At 45.3% G+C, this 23902-nt stretch overlaps 1 long non-coding RNA gene across 2 annotated transcripts in view; it reads left to right on the forward strand.

The window, feature by feature from the left end:
- The window catches only part of LOC119459599 (uncharacterized), a 46709-nt gene extending 40107 nt beyond the window's left edge, over positions 1-6602 (forward strand). Inside the window, exon 4 of one of the 2 annotated variants that reach the window (XR_005193699.2) lies at positions 6500-6602. This is a non-coding gene — a long non-coding RNA (uncharacterized LOC119459599). Of the gene's footprint in view, positions 1-2; positions 44-6499 lie in introns of those variants that run through there. The other variant, XR_007467908.1, reaches the window with a different exon arrangement.
- Positions 6603-23902: the final 17300 nt, after the last annotated feature.

A 23902-nucleotide genomic window follows, 5' to 3' on the forward strand; every position in this document is an offset into this window, starting at 1 on the left:
AGATACTACAAATGCCCAGAGAATACGAAGTCGCCCAAATCTCGGAGGTGACCCTGCGTCATTTTGCTCTTAAACTAAGTTGTAGTAGAACTTTTGGCCTGGGAGTCTATTTGAAGGCGTCATTCAGGTACCTTCAAAACTAGTTATCAGGCCTTGAAAACACGAGCTTTCTAGCACGTCAAGTGCATCCTCATCGGCGACCTAAAGTGATCTGCACGGAAATGAATTATTTTTAAATGCTGTAAAATGCTTCATATTTAAAACTCACCTGAAATGCAATATAGCAGGCACGTCGGGAAGGTAGGTGCTTGGAGGTTGTCCCACTATAGGATAAAACCAAGATGTGACTATTTCACACGACAGAAGCAAAATTAAACATAATGCACCAGGATCATGTAAATCAAATAAATTTAAGACCAAATTGTTGAACTGCCAGAAGGAACAAAAATTCAGAGCTCTTCCACTACTGTGAAGATGGAAGTCAGCGAAGCTGTGACTACGGTGGGTCTGGTGAAGTGAATATTTCCCCCATGATGAGAGTGGGTGTATCGTCGTTGGGCATCACCCAACCGAACAAGCTTATCATGAACGTTTCGATGTCTTTCGGAGGCGTTGCAGGGGAAACGTACAGAGTAGAGATCACCGTACGGTCAAAGCGTTTTATTAAAGACGGCTACGCCAATCGCGGTGCCCACACAAGCGCTAACGAGCTCACGTGGTCGCCAGGGTCACCCAGGTCACGTAATGAAGAAGCAAACGTAAGATAGGGCAAAAACCGCGGTATAACGCAAACCTTTTTACAATCCTAAGTTTGAAAACGCCGCCAACACGGCGTTTTTATACGACTCCGCGAGGTGGCGCCGTGACGCACGGACGCAAAGAAGGAGTGCTGCCGGCCTAGCCTCGCTAGCCTCCCAGCAGGGCTCAAGTCTAGTCGGGCACAGCTTCCAGCAGGAGCAGGGTAGCCCCGCTAGCCTCGCAACCGGGCCCAATTCTACTCAGGGGGGGGGTGGTAAGTGGCATAAAAGAAGGTCGACTAGCGTAAGAAAAGAGAGATAGCGGGGGCTCAGCAGGCCGAGAGGGAGGAGTTGCCATGCGCTCAAAAAGACGACGACGCTCGAGTCAATGCTGCTGATGATAATATTCTTGTACACGCGGACACGACCCTGGGGGCCCTTGCCCTTAACAGCTTCGCTGTAATATTTCCAAAACCTTATGCTAAAGAACTGTGAATAAAACGTTCGATAAAGGTCTGCGTTCCAACTAAATAAATAAAGCCAAAATATACAAGGGGTTCCGTTCCTGAGGGTGCTAATATCGGTCCTTGTACGTATGCAGTATTTGGCAAAGTGCATTCCTATACGACAAACAAAAAATGATGTTTCGTCCATCAATAAGAAGGAAAAGTCAAAAACGATCTAGGCCACCGTATTCTTTCTGCACTATCACAAATATCAGTAGCTTTGAAATGTTTAAAAACATAATTTTTAAATTATATATTTTGGAAGCATCTGACCGACACCGCCTTCCCCCCCATCTCTTCAACAAACCATTCTGTAACCACAGGATTATCTTCCAGACCCCCATGGCGGCTGATCGCACTTATATAAAGAAGCAGCAGCCAAACGAAAACAAACAAGCAAGAAATAGGGTGTCCTTTACTGTGGGAGAATTCTGCTTTCCCAATCAATCTGTTCAGAGTCAAAATATTACCTGCAGCCTAGTGCCATTTCTGTATGCACGCCGAATTCAAGCTTCGCGAAAGCAGTTTACATTACCACTAAAAGTTGACTGAAAACGACATGCCATTGAGTCCATCTCTGTTCAGCTTCATCAATGAATCAAGTCTGTCTGAAGCGTAGCTTTAAAACATACAATGTACGAAATAAATACATGGAATGACCTTTTAGCAATTGCCTGCAAATGAAGGGACTCCGAATTGCGTGAGCAAAGCCTTTAAAATTGGTACAGTATACGATTATAATTTATATGGTGTTCATCCATCCGACATTTCCCGCCACCACGATAATTTTTTGCCTTCTTTACCTGGCTGATTCTGTGGAATATTTATAACAAAAATTACCATAGCTTGCACTGGAGGCATAATGCTAAAGAGACAGCGTAGCTGATGGGCACCTAGCTAGTCCTGGCTCTTGGGCTAGGCTAACCACTGCCAAGTCATCGCCAGCATATTTCGGAATTTATTGATTATAGATCCATTAGCTATTGATTCGCTATCGATTGGCTATTGCAATGTATTGGGCACGTATTTGGGCTAGGCTAAGCAGTACCAAGTCATACCCAGCATTTTCCACAATTTATTGATTGGTGATAGATTATCGATTAGCTACTGATTGACTCTCGATTGGCTACCGATGACTGACTAAGCTTAAGTAGTCCCAGCCATGCTTATCTAGACTTATCTAGGCTCAGCTTCACTAGTTCACAGGGGTATGTGGCATTGAGCTTGGACCCTTCCTGCACCACTCCGAGGATCGGCCCACGTTTTCTGTTCACACGTTACGGACTAAAGCTCGGCTTGAACAGCTCCGCTGTTAAAACTTTTAATAAGTGGCGTGATTTCGGATATCATACCGATTATTCCGTTCTAAAACATGGCATTCAGTTGTTTTCATTGCTCTAAGTCTTCTGTAATTAGTTTTTTTTTTAACCAGCTGTGCTCGCAGCGCGTGAAGTACGATTTGCGTTGTTATTACGTGCTCGCATGTTCCAACACGAGTAGTTCCAAAACTCGCTTCAAGAAGCTAACACCACTTAATTCTTGTCTCCGCAGCCATGGGATCATCGCGTAGACCTAAACATCGAGTTTAACACAATTAGTAGAGTGAATTGTGGCACTAGCGCCAAGGACCGCTGCAAGCAAGGCGGTTAAATCAGTATGGGAAGGATCGTTCCTGCATAGATTTGCCTAATGTCGTGCGTTTGACTCCAAACGGTTTCGTCACTTTGCAAACTGATATTTTTCACGAAAGTGCTGCGTTACAGAAACTTAAACAAGTATTGTAAAAAAAATCCAATGGGAGGACTTTAATACCGGACGACTAGCACATAAGCCCGATATACAAACCATTCGCGACAGACACGTGGACAAGTGGAACCACTGCAATTAGCAGTGACTGTGCGGGTTCTCAGAGACTTATTGGCTTCCGCATTTAAAAAAAAAGTCAGGATTGCTTTGAAATTGAGCCGCCGAAGGCGGATAAAACGTAATATACAAACCCGAAAGAATGTCCGAAGCCACCAGCACGAAGACAAGCCAAATTGATGTACGAGTCATCGTTTCCACATTGGCTGAACGATCGCAGTGCCAGTTCCTACTAGTCATTATTGCTGGACACTCCATAGGCTGAGATCGTTACGCGGAACGCGCAGCTTCCACTCAGTGCTAAGCAATAACAGCCGAAGTAGATTGCCACTTTGAGGCAGTTACTGAGTCAGGCAATGGGCATACTTAGTTTCTTCAAATCACTTTCGTGCCAGTGGTGTGGCCGCATTCAAGTGCGTTATTACGCGGAAATTTTCGTACTTTGCGCGCTGGAAGAGAAGTTTGAAAATAAGATTATTTACGTGGAACATACCACCCTCAAAACGACTGAGGGGATATTTTATGAAACAATAACTGTTTTTTCATCGGATGTCGGGCTCTTTCTTCAACACCTAAGAACTTGTGCAATATTTCTTCGTTAAGAAACTAACATTTACCACACATAAAATACTCTGGTGGGGGAGAAAGTCTTGGTTACCTAACGCCCTCGGTCCTAGTATCGTATATTCTACCAGTCATTTTTTATTTTATTATTATTATTATTTTGCGGCCTAAATAACTGTAACTTGGTTACACCGTAAATGTACAATCGTAATGGCACTACTAACAAAAAAAGCTTCAAGAAACAAAAGGGCGAGGCGAAAGGAATGTGCACCGTAAACGCACATACGAAAATATGTGTGATATATTTCTTTATTCAAGTGATGTATAATGAATGCTATTGAAATAAAATTGATATCTACTACAGGTTTATTTTTATAGAAAGCACCGCGCGGAGCCTAGTATGTTTTTAGACTATATCGGTGATGAGCTATGTCGAAATGCAAACCCTGAAGGATGCGAATCCTCAGTGTGGGTCGTCAACTAGTGACTGATAATACATGTTGAAGATGTTATCGTGAAGCACAAAATATTTTCCTATTGTGCTAGAACATATATGGGTACTCCAGGTGAATTTTCACCATTGGCGTGATGTGCAGCGTATATATATATATATATATATATATATATATATATATATATATATATGGTTGCAGGAATATTCTGCAATGAACCACGTCCTTGTTATCAATACGGTAATTGAGAGATGTGCGCTGTACAATAGACCCCTTGATATCGATTTCCATGATTTTTGAAAATGCATTTCATTCAGTACAAATACCAGCAGTCATGGAGGCGTTGCGTAATAAAAGAGTACAGGTGGCATACGTCAATATCTTTCGAAATATAGGAATATGAGACTGAGAGTATTAGTGGTGACATTGGCTAACACTTCCAGGGTTACTTCTAGTAGATAAACATAAATACCCCAGGACGTGGAAGAAAAAAGCGGTGCCGCGGTAGCTCTATTGGCGAGAGCATCGCACACGTAATGCGAAGACGTGGATTCGTATCCGGCCAGCGTTTTTTTTTTGATTTTCTGGCTTTGAATGACCCGTTGACATAGCAAAGTGGTCATTTTTAGGAATGTACGGCGTTATAAATATTTACGCAACCATTATTAAAATTGTGCGATGGCAGGATCGGAACACAGTACCTCTAGCACAGAAGCCAAATAATAAACCATTGCGCCACTGACGCACGGAAAAGCGGAACCGCCGCAAGTAGCAGCGATTAGGCACGCTTTCAGTGTTTTATCACCTTCTGCAATAAAACGTATCGACTGCTTCGAAATTTAGTCCAATTTTGGCCCAGATAGAGCGTAATAAACGAAGCCACAAGACCGTCTCATGTCCCAGCATGAAGCTCAGACAAATTCATGTACCGCCCATAATACCATGTTGCATGAACAACGATCGCAGTTCCAGAGTTCCCTCTAGTAATTGTTGGAAACTCTAAGGAGCAAAAACAGTTATCGTGAGTTCCGTTCTGCCAGAACTTTTCTATCGGTAAAGCATGCGGAACTGTGTAAGACGCCTTTCTGAAGTGCTGAATGGTGCAGTCAACATAAAGTCGTTTATATAAAGCAGAAGCAACATCATTTGTGAATTCAGTAAACTGTGTGATACAGGAGAAGAATTTCCGAAATCCATGCCGACAAGGCGTAATCAGAAGAATAACGATTTGTATGCGCTACACTGTTCAAGAACAAATATGACGCAAAGTTGTGAATACAAATCATGCTATCGCTAAGAGGATCATACTTGTGAACAGGAGCAACAAAACGGACTTTAAGAAGCCCGGTTGGCAAGCCCCCCCAAGAGATTTCTCGTAAATAATGTTAAGTACTGCAATGCTGATGCAGCACAAGATGGAAAATAGAATAATAAATAAGCTATCACGGCCGCCGGCTTTAGAAGAGTCTAACGTTCATACAATTCTAAGCAGCGCACAGATCACGATATCATCCATATTATTAAGCCATATAGGGGTCATGGTCGCACGAGCGTCGGATTATATGTCAGGCGGGAAGACGAAACTGAAGTGGTCCTTGAAGCAGGCCGGCCTACAAATTACGCAGGGACTTGACAACGGAAATTGCAAGTATACATGCAGAGAGGAATCGCTAAGTGCGTGGGAATAGGAGAGAGAGAGAGCCACACACTTGCCTCAAGTCTAACTCTGCTAACGACATAAGAACCAACTTGAAATGGCGCGCAACGGGACGGCACAACAGAGTGGAAGACGAACACAGGCGCAATTTCTGCTAACGAGATTAGCGACAATCCGGTAGGTGGTGGCGAAAATTCAGTTGTAACCTAATTGGCTAGAGGAATGCTGAGGCGGGGGCAGCAGTTGGCACCTCCCCTTTTTATTTGATTACTGAAATGTATTTGAACGCTGTAGGGAAAGCATTCCTTTCTGTCTAGGCTGCAATCACCAAACTGGTAGATCACTAAGACTCCGTACGATTCAACACTAGTTTCGGGCGCAACCACTAGGTGGTCACACAGTTACACTCAGATTCTCGTACGTAGGGACAGTTATCCTACGCTCAAACTTAGGAAAAGTAGAAGAGTAAGGCGCTGTACAGTTCTGTGTTTATCATCAGCATTCTTGTTCAAACTCTGCATTTGACTGCAACTATTTTCGCTACAATGTAGCTCCAAGTTTGTTACCTCGAACCTGCCTCCTGCTTCATCAACGCTGATTATCGCCTTCAATAGGCTTGATTAACTTCAAGGAGAAATAGCAAACTTTACTGATACTATTCCTCAAATTGTTCTTTGAATGTGAAGGTATTTAGATATTTGTGTTTTCTTTCTCTCGCAGATAACTGAGCATCAAGAAAAAAGGGGATGCGCTGCTACTTCGTGAAACTATGTCTCCCTCAACCATGTTTGATATTGAATAAAAATACCAGAATGGTATCGAGCTTTCTGTTCGCCTGCGTATCAGTCAAGTTCACTGCTGATAATATCTTGACTATCTATTACGTAGAAACTTGGATAATTTCTTTATATCAGTGCAGCGAATTCGGAAATATACATTACTGGTGCATCACGGCTATTGGTGGTCTCCATATCCTTCTGTCACTAATATTGTGTACCAGTATAAATTTCAGAAACTAAGCCTACGCGAGTGACGCCTAAATCCTACGTGTTCTCCTGTAAGCTAAAGGATCATCTAAAACATACCTTCAGAATCTGTTCAGCTCAGCCCTGGCTCTGCTGCTACCGGGTATCTGTTGCTACCCGGTACATTAAAACAGTTACCATTGTAATGTAAAATTCAACACCATACGCCCACTTCTGTGTGATTTTTGTGGCGTCACTTCGTCACCATCGCTGAGGCGTGAAATAAGTGTCACCTTCCGAGCTGCAAAACATTTATTCAATGCCACTCATCGATCAACGTGTTTCACAGATGCCACAGCACAAAATGACGGTCTGTGAGGTAAACCTTCCTACCCTCATCGTCATCAACAGAAACGCCGCCGCTACTTGCAGAACGCCTATATCCACGGACTGAACTTCGATGGCTCAGTTAGTTTGATTATAAGCCGTCACCTAAGTAATTTATTTTAGAAAACCCACATAGGGTTACGTAGGCTACAGATTAGGTAGGTTACGTAGGTGTACTGACTCTATCTTAATCACCAAGCAGCTCCTCGAAAAAAATTTCTAATTGTCATGTTCTGTCGCATTTGCAGGACAGATCATATAAATTGTAGCTTAGCCCAAACTAGTTTCAATGTATGACTCTGTGGAGAACACGATGCATAAGTTAAGCAATTTTTATAATAGAAAAAAAAGTGTTCACGGTTGGTAAACTCACTTTTCGCAAAAATTGGACAATTTTGAGCTAATTGTCAGTCCTTAAAAGCGAAAGGAAGGAAGAAGACTTGTGCTGAAGCTCTTTTTCCAGTGTTATAACAATCGCATGCCACAAAAATACCGCGTGACGCCGCACACAAGGGTGCTGTCTAATGCTTAAAAGACAAAGATCACTAAAAGCTACTGTGCATCGCACAATGCTACCGGGATGAGAAACGCCACGGCTGGCGTTGTAGGCATCCCATCTCGATGGTGTAGGAAATGAGACGGAAGCAAAAGCGTTGGCGGTTTTAGTTTGAAGCTTACTTTCCTTACCGCTCTGACTAGTGTGCACCACGTGGAGGTGTCCGCACACAAGAAGAACGTAAACATTACTTTCAAATCAGTCACAAACGAGTTCGGTGTCTTTTTAGTGGGTCTGGGCACCCGCCGCTTCGAGACCTTGTCTCGAAGCGGCTTCCTCGGCTCGCTGGACGGCCCAGAGTTGTGCTGTAAGGTTCGAACTGAGCAGTGCGTTCTTCCAGTGCGAGCGGAAGCTGGCGGTGGAAGAGACGGAGGGGTCGGCAATGCCCGAATTACTTGTTAAGTCCTGACACTCCCATAACATGTAATTAAACGCAACTGCTCAGAAATGCCGCTAGCAGTTCTGTGCACAAAGGCCATAACTTCCCACACCGAAGAAAATATTTGACAAGACACAATAGAAGGACGATACCACATGCGCTGGTGTGCTCTTGTGGTGTGTTTGATCATTCGTGTACAGGCGCTGTAGGTAAATCCGTAGTTGTACAGAATCGCCGAGCTTGCTGCGGCTCTCCACAACGCTCACGCCAGCCTTTGAAGACAGAACACTGCCCTGACACCCCTGCATAGCCGGATAAGCGGAACGTCAGAGTCGACCAAAGTGGCATAGCTGAACACACCGCATGTCCCTCAAGTCTCTGTAGATTTAACCCACGTGTGCGGCCTCACAAGCGCCGCCCGCATCTTAACAGTACGACAAAGGCGATAGCAGCGCCTACAATTCCAGTTTCTGCATGCTTGCTTATTATGATTGCAAATTGAGAATTTTGGCCCACACAGTGTAAGAATACCGCATACCTACTGTGGTCTTTCGATCGTCCGTGTCAAATGGGGTGAGTATAGTATAAAGGGTGTCCCAGATATCACGCAGCACTATCTAAAAAAAGAGGAACGGCGTTACGCGAGGCCAACCTAGAGCGTCTTGTTTCTAGTACAGTGGAGTAGCCGCCAGTATTCTTTTCGTTACTGTGATTTAATTAAATAATTGTAATTATTTATTTAACTCCAGAAGTACTGTCCTAATTGTGAAAGTGTCAATGAGAAAGTTGTAGAGTAACATGAAAAACTCCTGATACAGCTTTCTGTTGCTCTATACGTGCTACATAAATGTGCTTTTCCGAGTGTGAAAGAAGCGTGCGAATACACGCAGAATGGCCGCACGACTGGCCGCTCGATGCACTTTGCGTTTATTCGCGGGGTTCTTTCAATTCTCGGAAAAACACTTTTATGTAGCTCGTATTGAGCAACAGAAAGCTGTATCGCGAGTGTTTCATATTGCTCTACAACTTTCTCATTGATACTTTGATAATTAGGACAGTGCTTCTCTGGTTAGATAATTATTTACAATTAATTAATTAAATGGCAGTAATGAAAAGAATACTGGCGGCTACTCCACTCTACTGGAAACAATACGCACTTGGTTTGCTTCGCGTAACACTGTTCCACTTTTTTTTTAAATCGTGCTCCGTGATAGCGGGGACACCCTGTATATACTGGAAATCACCATAAAATATAATAGTGTTATTGGTGGTCAAAAAATGCACATTTTTTGCGCCGAATACGTTTCTTGAGGCCAACAAAAAGCTACATGCTCATAGCATGAAATCTTCAGCACGCACATAGCAATCAAAGGGTTCTTTGAGAAAGAATTTAGATATATTTCTTCTAAAATTGAAATTGCCCTTATTTGTTATATTTGTTCAAATTTGTCCAATATTGCACGTGTTGTCCTATATTTGTTACTATATTATTTACTGTCAACATTTTCATTAGCGCCAACTGTGGCGGGTTGATGTTTAATGATTGCACTGTAGCATATTCATGAGAAAGAGCGAATTTCGGAAACGTTTTTCGGCATACCTCGAACTGCTAATGTTTATTGCCATAAAGGTTTGAATAAAATTCAAGTTTGTCGTAGTCTGAGCAATACACTGTCACCAAATGAGGCATTCCAGATTTACCTTTCTGAAGGTCGTTTCTGTTGTACTCTGTGAAAAATGCAGTGACATTTTATACAAAACATTTTCAAATGGTAATAGGAGTTATCACATTCAGGAATTGACGTTCATTTCGTGAAGTCGCTAAGTGATGCGAATGTTTATTTTTATATTTATTGCCAGATTGAAAATAAAACTGGCCGCTACTATTTTGCCGCCATATTGATGCGTCCGAGCCTCTGAACTTAACTTACCACCGCGCTAGCAACTAACCTGTTTTGTGTACACATCTGCATAAAACCTGAATTCTTTGACGTCACCGCTGGCATTTGTCCGTTCTATCAAGCTTTCCTGCTCCTAACGTTCACGCTCTATAATTACTTTTATTCAGTACGCGTGTTATCACTCAACTAAAGTTAATTTAAACCTATAGACACAATAAGGGATACATAGAGTTTTTATGAGTATTAGGATATATATAGAATTGTATATGTCTTTAAATTTATTTGCGGATTTTTGAAGTGCACAGGGTTTTTATACAAATTATTTGTAAAACGAACATGATCTTAACGAAGGTGTAGCTTTTGCAGCGGCATTCCTAGGCCAGGCGCTAAATTGATTGAGCTGCAGGTGGCTAATTACCAATAATTTGTCAAATGTCACTTTTTTGTCTCTTCCCCCACTTCATGGTATGGCAGCTACTGTCCTTTTGTGACCAAATTGCAATACTAAGTGTTGCTAATTGTCACTAAAATAAAGTGAATATAATAAATAAATAACAATGTCCGATGGTCTATTTCAATGTCTAAGTGGTACCTTAGCCCCGACGGTCGATGCTCTAACAATTACACCACGGACGCCCTGAGTAGGTGGAATAAACTTGTGCAAGCCAACACTTCGTATGCTTGTTGCGCTAGGCATATCGCATAGCAAGCAGTTATAAAAAGTGAGTGCAAGCACTTTCTAGATAACGATAACGAAATAATTTGCGGTATCTTTTCGTTCCCGAAATTATGCTTTGATATGCAAAGTGTTTTTCGGTCATAATCCTAGAACACTAGAAAAACCATCGGCTTCTTGGTAAATCTGCCGTAGTGGGTATGATTTATTATGGAAACAAAAACCTCGCTGCACGTCTGTCATCCTACTGTTGCACTCTGGAACATTTCATAAAGGTCAAGCTCGCCGTGTCTACCTATTGAAAACGTCTAACGCCTACTGAATGAACCGCCTCCTCTGCAAGGCCCACCTTGGTGGGTCAGGCGCACATTCAACACTGAAATCTGCAGCGCGTTCGTTGACGTAATGCGCTTTCTATACATTAGATCATACAAATCCAAATAAATCAACAAGGTCGGTTATGTCTGAAATTTAACACGTAACTGTTTTAAGCCGTGGTCCAGTATCAACTGCCTGTAACGAATGTGACGTCAGCGCGAATGCGTGAAATATGCGGTCTGTTGACAGGTATGGCACCTCCATCTAGGAGCGGTGAAGCGAAGTATTGCATCATGACACTAACTAGCGCCGACTGTGAGCCCTTCGGTAGGCTCAGCGCAGCGGAGGCTCCAACGCGGTGTAGCCTGGTGCAGGCGGTCTAGGCCTTCTGCTGAGGAGACGACGCATTTTTGCACATGGTTTGGCTTTCGCGCCCAATTAGGACGCGAAAGCCAAACCATGTGCAAAAACCAATTCGCGACCTACGGAGAAGGGCTTCAACATGCAGCAGCGGTGCTTACACGCCGCCTACTGGTTGGCTTGCAATAGTACCAAGAAAACTTCTGAGCTAAGAGAGAGCAAGCGAGAGAGGAAAGGCAGGGAGGTTAACCAGAAGTCAGTTTCCGGTTTGCTACCCTACACTGGGGTGGGCGATAAAGGGGTTTGAGAGAGTGCAAAGAGAGAGAGGAAGAGCGAAAAAAACACACAAAAAAGACACAGGCATAGGTAACAAAAGAGGCATTCCAATCACAGACGTTGACACAGGCCAGTGGACTTCAGGAACGACAGGAGCGCTTGCACGGCCTTCTGATGCGATGTTGAGTCGCGTCGATGTTGCAGAAGTCTTTCTTCCGTAAAGGCTGGTCGTCCAACTGGTTCAGCACGACGGAAAGCGATTGTCTCTGCACAATGTATTGTGAGCAGTAACAAAGAACATGACGAATCGGTTCCGCGTCTCCACAATTGTCACATGCTGCACTGTCGGCCATTCCTATGCGGAACGTGTAGGCATTGGTGAACGCGACGCCCAACCATAGCCTACACAGAAGGGTCGCATCTCTTCGGGGAAGTCTTGTTGGAAGTCGGAGGCTTAAGGTTGGATCCAAAGTGTATATTCGGACGTGCATAATTTGTGGTTTATTCCAGTCTGATGAAGTGCACTGGCGTGCAAGTAGGCGGAGCATCCTTGCAGCATCGGTCCTACACAGCGGGATCGATAGGCGGTTGTCCTGTTCATGAGCTGAACGAGCAGCTTGATCGGCACGTTAATTGCCAATGATTCCACAGCGACTTGGCAGCCACTGAAAGATTATTTGGTGTCCTTTCTCAGTCAGGTGGTGTATGGCCTCTGTGATTTCGAAAACCAGTTGTTCCTGTGGACCGCGCCGTAAGGCTGACAGTAAACTCTGCAGTGCCGTCTTCGAGTCGCAGAAAACGGACCATTTGTGTGCTGGTTCATCGTTAATAAAATGTAGTGCGACTCGAAGCACTGCTAGTTCTGCTACCGTCACGTTGTCAAGTGAGATGTTTTCATCTTGGCAGTGGTGGCTTTTTCAGGAATAACGACAGCGGCGGTAGAGCTGCTCTGCAAGACGGAGCCGTCGGTGTATATGTGGGTGTAATTCCGGTACTTTTCATATTATATCAGTAAGATAAGCTGTTTAAGAGACGGCGATGACTTATCTACTTTTTTCCGGACGCCAGGTACTGTCAGGTTAATCGTTGGCTGCATGAAGCACCAAGGAGGAGGGGAAGGTCTCGCGGCAGGTGTGAAGCATATAGCCGCACGATGTACGGATACCATTCGGCAGAACGAGGCATGTGGTCTCTCCGCAGGGAGGGAGGCTAGATAGTGGCTTGGAGTCCGTGCAACGTGCCTTACGTGCATTCTTATTGCTTCAACTGCGATGTGGGTCTTGCAATAGTTGCCGCCGTTGATGCACTTCGAGGAAGACCTAGACAAATCCGTAGCGCCTGGGCCTGCACACTTTGTATAGTGCGTAAGCTTGTCGTACTTGCGTTAGTGAATGCTGGCAAGCTGTACCGCAAGAAGTACTCTATATAGTCGAAGCATAGCGCTTGTCGACATTCCCCAGGTCTTTCCAGCGAAGAATTCCAAAAGGTTACAGATGCCTGTCAACCGCTTTTTCATGTACAATACATGGGGGCTCCATGAGACGTCCCTGTCAATCATGACACCCAGGAATTTGTATTACCGTACAAATGGTATCATCTGTCCATTGATTAATGCACTGTAGTGCGTCATGGGCTTACGCGTATATGCCACAAGTGCACATTTATCAGATGAAATCTCCAGGCCTTAGTATCGAAGGTAGTGTTCAGTCTGAGTGGCAGCTTTTTGAAGCCTGGCGCGCAGCTTTAGGCGTGTCACTCAGGACGCTCAAACGCATATGTCTTCCGCGTACATTGATAATTTAACTGTGTTTGGAAGGTGATCAAGAAGACCAATAAGCGTAAGGTTAAACAACGCAGGGCTCATTACGCCACCTTGGGGGACGCCCTGGAGCAGTCCAGCGTTGTGACTTAAGCTTATCTAACCGGCGCTGGAACTTCTTTTGTAGGCCTCTAGCGCTCCGTAGATCGTCCATTGGCTTCGTGCGTCGGTATCTACGTTCGCCACGTCACCGTATTGCTCGAAGTCGCTCTAATTCTACGTCAAATTCAGTGAATTTCGAAGAGCACATTAGAGTACGTGTACTGTCTTGCACTGTGGCTTTGATTATGTCTTCCAAATTATGTAATAAATTACCTTGACATTGGTCTTCAATAACAGCCTGGAACTTGGGCCAGTCCACTCTTCGGGTGGTAGCACTTGACTTCGACGATGACAGTCCTCTGATCTTGACATATGTGGGAAAATGGTCACTCCCGCGCGTTTCTATGTCCGTAAACCAACCTGTACGCCTGACGACACTTCGTGATACGAAGACCAAGCCAAGACAGCTGCTGTATATGGAGCCGCGTAAAAACGTAGGACTGCCGTCATTTAAAACCCAGATTTCGCTGACGGAGGCGAATGGTAACAAGACTCTGCCTTTTGCGTTGATTTTCGTACTTCCCCAGATTGTATGACGAGCGTTGAAGTCCCCGATGATCAGGATCAGGAGATGTTGACAGGATATCTCGTAATCTTTTGGAGTGAAATCTACTTTATGGTGATAACTAAGCACCGACAACAGTGATGGTAAGTCTTTTCTTCTTTACTGTTAAGCATAAGCATTGGTTATCGTCATGAGGTGGCACAGGCTGAAGAATGTAAGTGAGGTCAGGGCGAATAAAAATCATAACCTTACTTTTTTCACCACTAGTTGATGACGTAAATGATTCATAGCCGGATAGCCTGATTGAGTTCGATAAGTTCGGCTCGCAGATGATGATGATGGGAAACCTGTTGGCGTACATGAACCGTCGGAAATCGTCGATGGGCGCTCGCAGTCCCCGGGCATTCCCCTGGAAGATTGCTGCTTTTCGATACTCCTCCCGAAAAGACAGTTGATGGTGAGCCATGATTTACTCAACCCTGCCAGCACCAGATTTAGTGTGTCCAGTACTTGTAGTGCACGTTTGGCTGACGTTGTGTGCTGACGTTGTGTGCAACACGCGAATGGCGTTCATTAAGGATCGCAGTAGCGATACCACTTGCTGATCTGTATGTCGCACTTCATCCGATGGAGTAGCTTGCTGTACTGGATGAGGGACTTGCTGCTGTTTATCAATAGGTCGTGCACTTGGAAGCGGGGGCCATTCATTTGTAGAGAGATGTCTCGTAGTTTCTGCCGTCCCGTGTCAGCGTTTGCTACGCTGGGAACTGCAGGTAACTTTGTTACTTGAAGAGGTAACGCATTTTGCGAAGCTGGCACAGTCCTACGTGAGTACCGTCGGCGGCGGCGGCGTCTACGTCGCACTGTTTCAGCGGCCTTCTTGTGGGTGGAACTGTCCCTAACCATTTGGCTGAGCACAGAACATTCCTTCCTAATCTTGGGGCAGTCTTTGGAAGAAGCACTGTGAGCGCCTTGACAGTTGGGCACTTCAAAACAGTCGCATTACAGTTTTGTTCTGAGTGTGGCTCGGCGTATCGGGGACGTGTCGCTGAATTCGTGCAAACGTCCTTCACATGGCCGATCCTCTGGCAGTTATAACATTGCAGCGGTTTTGGAACAAAGGGTCGAACCGGGTGGCGCAAGTGGCCAACCTTCACGTATGAAGGAAGGCAATCACCCTTGAACGTTAATTTCACACAAGGTGTCTTACCAAGACGGCCAACATGCACAATAACGTTGCTTTCACTTGCTGGTTTTATGAGCACTGGAAGGTCTGTATCATGGATCTCAATGTCAACGTCATAAAAGGCTCCTGCCATGATGGTACCATCCGCTGGGACAATGGATCAAACTCTCATGTTGCCCAGCTGCGTTATACGCTGTAGATGGCTCAGCGCACTCGTGGTAATCAAGTCGACGGCAAAGATGTTTTCCGGTGTGTTTATCCTCACATCCTTGATCTTGTTTGGTACAGCATTTTCAAGAAACCAGGACAGTGCTTGCCTGTTGAGGACGCGCAGATTTTCTGTCGAGTTCTCTGGCAGAAACAAGACGGTATGAGGTCATCGTAGAGCTGCAGTTTTTACGGTGAACGAACTTGACACCGAAGATGCATTGACGATCCTTCGCTTGGCTTTATGGTGCAAGACAGGTTCAAAGCCATCTTGCGATGACTCTTCAGCAGATGCGGAGTACAATTCAGTGTCCTCGCTGCCGCTGGATGCATTTCCGCGCTTCCTCGAAGCGATTCCCGTTGATGAACCGGAGCCGGGCGGGGCCTCGAGAGGTTGCTCACCGCGAGATGTGGGGCGGCAGGCCCCACAAAACCAGTGAAAAGTCCAGAAAAGCACAGATACGGGCAGGTTGTGTTCCACAAAAGAAGCACTTCATCGTCGTCCCTTCTGAGCTAAGCGGCACTATAAAGCAATGAAGTCGACGGGCGAATCTCCTTTCGATCTGGCGATAAACACGCCAGCATGCAGCAGAACCCCTTCGCGCGTTCGCGGCGCAGTCTGCGAATTCTGATTGAATTACATGTGGGGTGTACGCGTCAAACCCACGATTTCAGTTTGAGGGACGCCATAGTGGGGACTCCGGATTAATTTTGACTACCAGGGGATCTTTAACGTGGCGAACTCTGCCACTCGCATTCCTGAAGCTGAGCGCGTCGCAACTCAACTGGTTTCCCAAGAGACTACGGAGCCGGACCAAAATGCTCGTTCACGAAGCAAACACAGAACAGCTTCTGTGAAGACACGTTTCACTTTCCCGTTCTACCGATTTCTATGAAAGAGAGATTAACCATATTTTTTATTAGCATTATCAATCTTCAGGCATTCGAATCAGTCAATAAAATTATCTACCTGCAATCTATATACAGGGTGTCCCGACTATTAAGCACCACAAAAAAAAGCAATTGCCTTACTCGAAGAACGCCTAGCACGTATTGTATCCAGTATAGTGGAGTAGCCGCCAGTATTTTTTTTGTTAATGAGATTAAATTAGGTAATTGTAATTAATTATCTAACTCGAGAAGTACTGTCCTCATTATTAAACTCACAATGAGAAAATTGTACGGCAACATGAAAGAAACACCGCCCAAGCACTCCATACAGATGATTAATCAGCGAAGCTGAAACGTGCGGTCCCTGTGTTTAGCAGTGGGTTAATCCGGTCGCGGATTGAAGCGTTTCTCTATTATTGGTTACATGTTTTGTGTTTCTAGTTGAACGAATGGCGGGCGGATGCTGCTAACCGCGACGCCGAGCTATCTCGAGATATCGAACGCATGCTACAACGGCGAGCCGAGCAGGCGGCGTTGCGGGCAGAGCAGCGTAAACGTGGCAATGGCCGGAAAACGTTCGCCGGGGCCAGCGCCCGCTTTCGGCGAGAGTTTCTCGAGTGGCACTTTGGCTTCGGCTGCGACGAAACGTCCACAGTTGAAATCGTGAAGTGGAACGCAAGCGCCAATGGCGAGCGGATGCTGCGAACCACGACGCCGAGCTATCTAGATAAGTGGTTCTTGAGGGAAAGGGAAAGGTTGGCGCTATCTTCTGCAGCCCTTGAGGGAGCACGGCTCAGCGCCAAAAAGATATCGAACGGATGCGACAAGGGCGAGCCGAGGAGCCGGCGTTGCGGGCAAAGCAGGTACGACGCAGAGAACTACGTCACTAACAGCGCTGCCAATGGCGCGCGCGCTTGGGTGCGACGTAGAGAACGACGTAAATGACGGCTCAGCCAATGGAGACGTTTAGCGAAATATGGGACGAACGGTTTTTTCGTTTCGCCTAGCCATATAAATTGTCCCATCAAATTGTCTTTGCCTGATTGTGCTGCCGCTCCCAGCGAAGTTGCGTGAATGTTTGCTTATCATGTGGTGTCGCATTGTGCTTAAGCTGTGCGGTGATATGGAAAGTAATTCGGGGCCAACAACTGAGGAACTACTTCAACTCATTTTAGACAAGCAAACTCAAATTGAAGGACGGTTGACAGATATTGAAAGTACATTAGAATGATTCAACGATCAGTACATTAAATTGGTAAGACTTGAAAGTACTGTTTGCGATCTTGAGCGCACTGTACAACTCCATCAACAGAAATTAAATGATAGGGAAGACAGAGCCCGACGCAGTAATATTATTGTATTTGGTGTCTCAGAGGACGCGAAATAAACAAGATCAGATATTGAAACCAAAGTGCTAAAGAACATTTTTTTCCAAACAGCTGGGCGTCTCTGTGACGTCAGTGGAAAGATTACACAGACTTGGGCAAAGTAGGGTTGGGCGGAAGAGGCCGGTTATTATCAGGCTGTAGGATTTCAATGAGAAAGTAGCCATTTTTAAGAATTGCAGCAAATTGAATGACAGCAGTGTAAGTGTTTCCGACGATTATTCACAGGCAACACTGCACAAAAGAAAACATCTTTGGGAATCAGCTCGGGCTGATAAAGATAAGGGAGCAAAAGTTAAGCTCGTGCACGATAAACTGATCATCAATAGTACTGTCTATATCTGGGACCTGCTAACTAACTCTCGTGTAAAGTTGCCAGCTACCCATGCGAACACATACAGTGTTCATAAATGACAGAAGAAAAAGCACGAACTAAGAATACTAAACGTAAATGCGCGAAGTGTTGTAAATAAAGCTGACCGCCTCGAATGCTTAACGATACTACACAATCCTCATGTTGTTGCCGTGACAGAGACGTGGCTGCATAAAGATATTCAGAATGAAGAAGTGTTTCCTATCTCATATAATGTTCTCCGTAGGGACAGGACAAACAGAGGAGGAGGTGTGGCATTACTCATTAAGAACGCATTGCAATATGAACCCTTCCCCTTTATTAGTGATCACGAAAGCGTATGTGTAAACTAGTTATGACCGATATGACATTAGTAATTGGGGTCATTTATAGAGCTCCAGCAAGCCCTCTCGACTACCTCCAAAAGATTGATGAGCAGTTAAGTGCTCTAACGAACAGTAGAAGCAGAATTATACTTATAGGTGACTTTAATTTGCCCGGTGTAGATTGGGACCCGCGAGTTCCTGGCTCTATGGAAAGGTCTCATGCTGACTCGATGTTAGAGATTATGACGAAGTATGGTCTCATTCAGACTGCCAAGAAACCCACTCGAACTCAAGGAAACTGTAATTCGCTGTTGGATTTAATATTTCTTTCTGGAGAAGCTTTTGATTATAAAATAGATATTCACCAGGGAATTTCGGACCATAACAGTGTACTTGCTGCTATTACTGTTAATAAGAAGTGCGCCTCAAAACAGAAGGTGGTAGACATTTATCATTTTAACGCAGCGGATGACACTTCAGTTATTGACTACTTAGAATCTGCCTTTGATACAATGCCACAAGATGATAGCATTGAGAACCTGTGGCAATATTTCGTCTCAATTGTGAGAAATTGTTTGAAGCAATTTGTACCTCTGAAAAAAAAGTGGTCTCGAAAAGAAAATCCGTGGATTACTCGAAATGTCATCCATTTAAAGCGACGTCTCCAACGTGCTCGTAAAAACAAACCCAAACCTGAAAGCGTAGTTGCTACTCTCAGTGCGCAAGTGCGAAAAGAGCTCAAGGAGGCCAAAACGCCTTTCCTTTCTACAACACTGACACAGTATATGAGGAGCGCTCCCCAAAAGTTTGGGAGGTATCTCTCCGGTTCTAATCCAATAATAAACGGAGTACTAATAAACGGCGCTTTATGCTGTGAACCGAAATCAATCGCTGAAGCATTTAATAGTTTCTTTGTGTCGGTATTCAGTTCAAAACAAGGCGAACCCTCAATGGAAGCATCAGGCAGGCAGCAATGTAATGACATTGTCATATCGCTAGAAGGTGTAATTTCATTACTCTTAAAGCTGGATCCTAAGAAGTCGCCGGGTCCTGATAAGATACCTAATGAGTTATTGAGGCGTTACTGTGAATGGGTTTCCTATTTATTAGAGAAGATATTCATAGCATCGTTACGTGAGAGCACTGTACCGAGTGACTGGCTGTTAGCAAGAGTTGTGCCCGTCTTTAAATCTGGTGCTACATTAGACATTTACAATTATCGTCCTATATCTATCACATGTTCTGCATGTAAAATATTAGAGCATATAATATCTAAATATGTTGTATAATACACTGAAAGTCATCAATTTTTTTTCTTCAAGCAGCATGGCTTCCATAGCCGTCTCTCGACAATAACACAACTTTTCGAAATTACTCATGCTTTTGCTACAGCCTTCAACTCGAGAGAACAAATTGATGTTATTACTATAGATCTGTCCAAGGCTTTCGACAGAGTGTGTCATGTGAAGCTTTTACACAAACTGCACGACTTGGTATTGATGACCAAATTATCAATTGGACCAAGCCTTATCTAACTAACAGAGAACAGTTTGTGGTAATAGCCGAAGAATGCTCTTCGACAGCATCAGTTTCATCCGGGGTTCCGCAAGGGTCCGCTCTGGGTCCTATATTGTTTTTATTATATATCAATGATATCGCGAAGGACATACATCTTCTCATCGAAGTCCAATTGTTTGCGGATGATATTGTGTTATTTTGTCGCATAAGAAGCCTGCAAGACCACCAGGTCGTGTTGAATAACTCTTTGAAAGTTGTATATGACTGGTGTGTAAAGTGGAACATGCTAATCAATTATGAAAAGTCTACTTATATGATTGTGTCTAAGAAGTCGCCATTTGTGTTCCCGTACATAATTAACAACATAGAAATAAAACGTTCCAGTAAATTAAAATATATAGGAATTACGATTTTTCATGACATGAACTGGAGTGATCATGTACAAAATATATGTGGAGCAGCCCAACGAAAACTTGGATTCCTACGGCGAAAACTAAAAGACGCACAACCGGATGTCAAACTAAAAGCATATAAATCAATAGTAAGGCCAACTCTGGAATACGCAAGTATAATTTGCGATAGAAATCAGAAATATCTCATTGACAAGCTTGAGCGTGTTCAGAGAATGGCAGTGAGGTTTGTATTTTCCTGTTACCAAAGAACGCAGTCCGTAACAGAACTTCTTGCACGTGCAGAACTGCCAACTTTGGCTGTTCGCAGAAAAATTGCTAGGCTTAAGTATCTTTACCAGCTCTATCACAATGCATTCAATTTGGATTCCCGCTTATACTTGCGGCCGCCCGGTAGACGGTCATCACGTACTAACCATCCATTTGCAGTTATACCCTTCGTGCCAAGAGTTGACGTCTATAAATATTCGTTTCTGCCTAAAGCAATTATAGAATGGAATAACCTTGACCGACGAGTATTTGACAATACTTGTTCATTAGAGACTTTTTAAAAGGAGCTGGAACTCTGCTGTATTGATTTAATGTACCCTTCCCACCCTTTAACGGCCCGGAAGGGCTAACAGTATTGGAAAATAAATGAAATAAATTAATTAATATACAGCTTTCGCTGTCAAACTCCCAATGCAGCTTTCTGTTGCTCGATACGTGCTACATAAAACTTCGTGTTATAAGCCCGCGAATACACGCAAAATTTCCGCGCGACTGGCCGCTCGAGGAACTTTCTGTGTATTCGCGGGCGTGCTTGTGCGTGTGTGACACCATGCTTGTTAATTAAGTTAGTACACCTACGTTTACAAGTTTATACGCCCGCTAAAACTACTATCCTTACTTGCAGCTGTCCGCTATTTTGCTATTGCAATTGATGCATTGTCCTTCGCCCGCCCAAATTGATGCTTCTCTCATGTACAGACTGCCAACGTGGGAAATCTCGGCCTCGCCGTTCAGCTGGAGTTTGGAGCCCCTTCCTTGCCTAGCCGGCCCATTTGATCGCGTGAGGATTGATTTCTATGGTCCGCTTACAATAACGTCCGCCGGTAACTGCTGGGTCATCGCTGCCGTCCACCTTGTTAAGCGGTACGCTGAAACTGAAGCACTCCGTGCTGCAACGGCAACGGTACGCGACGCCACCTCCTTCCTGCTCCCATGTTTCATCCTCGGTCACCGCCCACCTCGTGAACTTCTCAGCGACTAAGGGCGTGTCTTTTGTTGGAAGTTGTCGAAGCTCTTCTCACTCTATGCCACGTTATTCATCGAACCACGAATGCCTACCAGGCTCAGAACAATTGGTTACCCGAATGACTGAACGGAACCCTGGGTGAGATGCTGGCCATGTGCGACGCATGTGACCACACATATTTAGACCTTATTCGATCATTTGTTACATTTGTCTACAACACTGCAACCCAGACAACCACTGGCTTTTCTGCCTACTTTTACAGCGAAGCTGTTAAGGGCTCAGTCCCCGAGCATCGTGTCCGCGTGTAGAAACAAACGGTAATAATCAGCATTGGCTCGAGCGTAGTCGGCTTTCTGAGCGCACGGCCCCTCCTCCATCCCGGTTGGTTGAGGGCCCACTATCTCTGTTGTCTTGCGCCAGTCAACCTTCTCTTATGCCGCGTTCCCCCTTGTGTGGAGCTGCGAGGCTAGCGCGGCAAGCCTGCTGAAAGCTGCGCCCGACTACAGTTGAGCCCTGCTGGGAGGCTAGTGAGGGTAGACAGGCGGTGCGCCTCGACTGCAGACGCGCGCTCTTTCCCTCTCACCTCCGGCTGCCCCGCGTGAGTCTATTGGCAGGGCTGCTCATAAATGGAAGGAAGGCGAGGAGGGCGCGGCGCGCCGGCCCAATGGCGGGGGAGAGATAGGCGGCTGTCACGCATGACTCTGCGTATCTGTACCCGCTCTCCCACTGCGACGCATGCGCGCAGCCCTGCCGACCTCTGCCGCCTCTGCCGCAGACTCTCTCTGGGCTCTCGGCCGCCTCTCCCCTAACAGTGTCGAGAACGGCGTTTAGCCATTCTGTGACGTGGACATCGCGCTAGCGCTCTTATCAGTTGCCCTTACGAATGACGATGGCCCGGCCGTGTGCCGTTCGTTCGGACGGACAACGCAGCGAGCAGTGCCCAGAAGCGCGAATGGGCTCGCAAATGCCGCGAAAGAGCGTGCGCAGCAGAACGTACGTCCAGTGATTCGGAAGCCCTAGTCGAACAAGAGGTCGTCGGCCAAATACGGCAATGTGATGGGTTATGTTCGACGACGAAGCATCTATCTTAATGACGCGTGACTTCAACGTTGACATTACACGCCCGGATGGAAAGTGGTTCACTTCGTTTATGCTCGAGCGTTTCAAGCTGACGTGTGTGAATGAACCGACGGTACCAACTACAACACACCAGACGTGTATAGGCGTCATGTTTATGAAGAACCTGCCTACCGTTGCCATACACATTATGACAATGTACCGTCGCGACCATAGGGACATGGTCTCTGCGGTCACTAAATAAATGAATACCACCTGATCATATATATTTCTCATTCTTTAATACTTCAAATAACCAATTACACCATCACACCTTAATAGTCCTAATTGAAAATACACCATTCCCATCATAGTACAGCTTCGCTGGTCTTCCATCTCCCAGTGGAAGGGCTGACACTTTTTCTCTACGGCTGTCACCCATCCCATGCCGTGGACAACCTACTGCCCTACAACCCCGATGCTTCAGAGCATGTGCTTTTCGACTGCAGCACGTCATGCCAAGGAGTGCCGAAAGTTATCGTGCCACTTCACCACCGCTGAGCAACTGCGCCAGAAAAGGTTTCATGGCACCCACGCTGCACAACCTGTTTTTTTACCTGGCTGTCAGTACATTCCAACGGTCCTGGCCATTCATCAAAATTTCTTACCCTATTCTATGGGTTTATCGCGTAGTCCAGCCCAAGTCTTCGGTGAATTATCTCATTAAATCACTGATGATATGACCTCCGTTGTGGTGGCGTGGAGCAGCGGTAGAACACCCGACTTCTAATCTGAAGGTCGTAAGTTCGAATCCTCCTCCAGTCAATTACATTTTCAGGCGTGGAGTGGCGCCTGACAACGGAAAAAGATATCGCCGACAGCTAGTGGGGCTATACTAGTCCAGGTGCAACCAAATTAGGAAGGCCCACTAAGCTCCAACAAAGTCACTCCGTCACCAGTACAGGAATTTGCCTTCCTGGTGCAGTATTTAGCTACTACCTCCCTGATGACTCCTACAATTAACCCATGGCCCTCAGTTTCCAGCCGCTGTGGTGCACCTGACCAAGGTGGCGGTCAGACCTGCGACGCGGCAGAGTGCTAAGAATCTCTGGGTCAGGACAGGCCGCCACTGGAAACTGAACCTGGCAACGTTCAACACGCGCACCCTCTCGAGTGAGGCTAGCTTAGCAGGCCTATTTGAAGAATTATCAGACATTGCCTGGGATATTACTGGCCTTAGTGAGGTTGGAAGAACTGGTGAGGCTTATACAGTGCTGACTAACAGCCACGTCTTCTGCTACAGATTTCTTC

This window comes from Dermacentor silvarum, chromosome 7 (assembly GCF_013339745.2).
Source record: "Dermacentor silvarum isolate Dsil-2018 chromosome 7, BIME_Dsil_1.4, whole genome shotgun sequence".
Taxonomy (NCBI): domain Eukaryota; kingdom Metazoa; phylum Arthropoda; class Arachnida; order Ixodida; family Ixodidae; genus Dermacentor; species Dermacentor silvarum.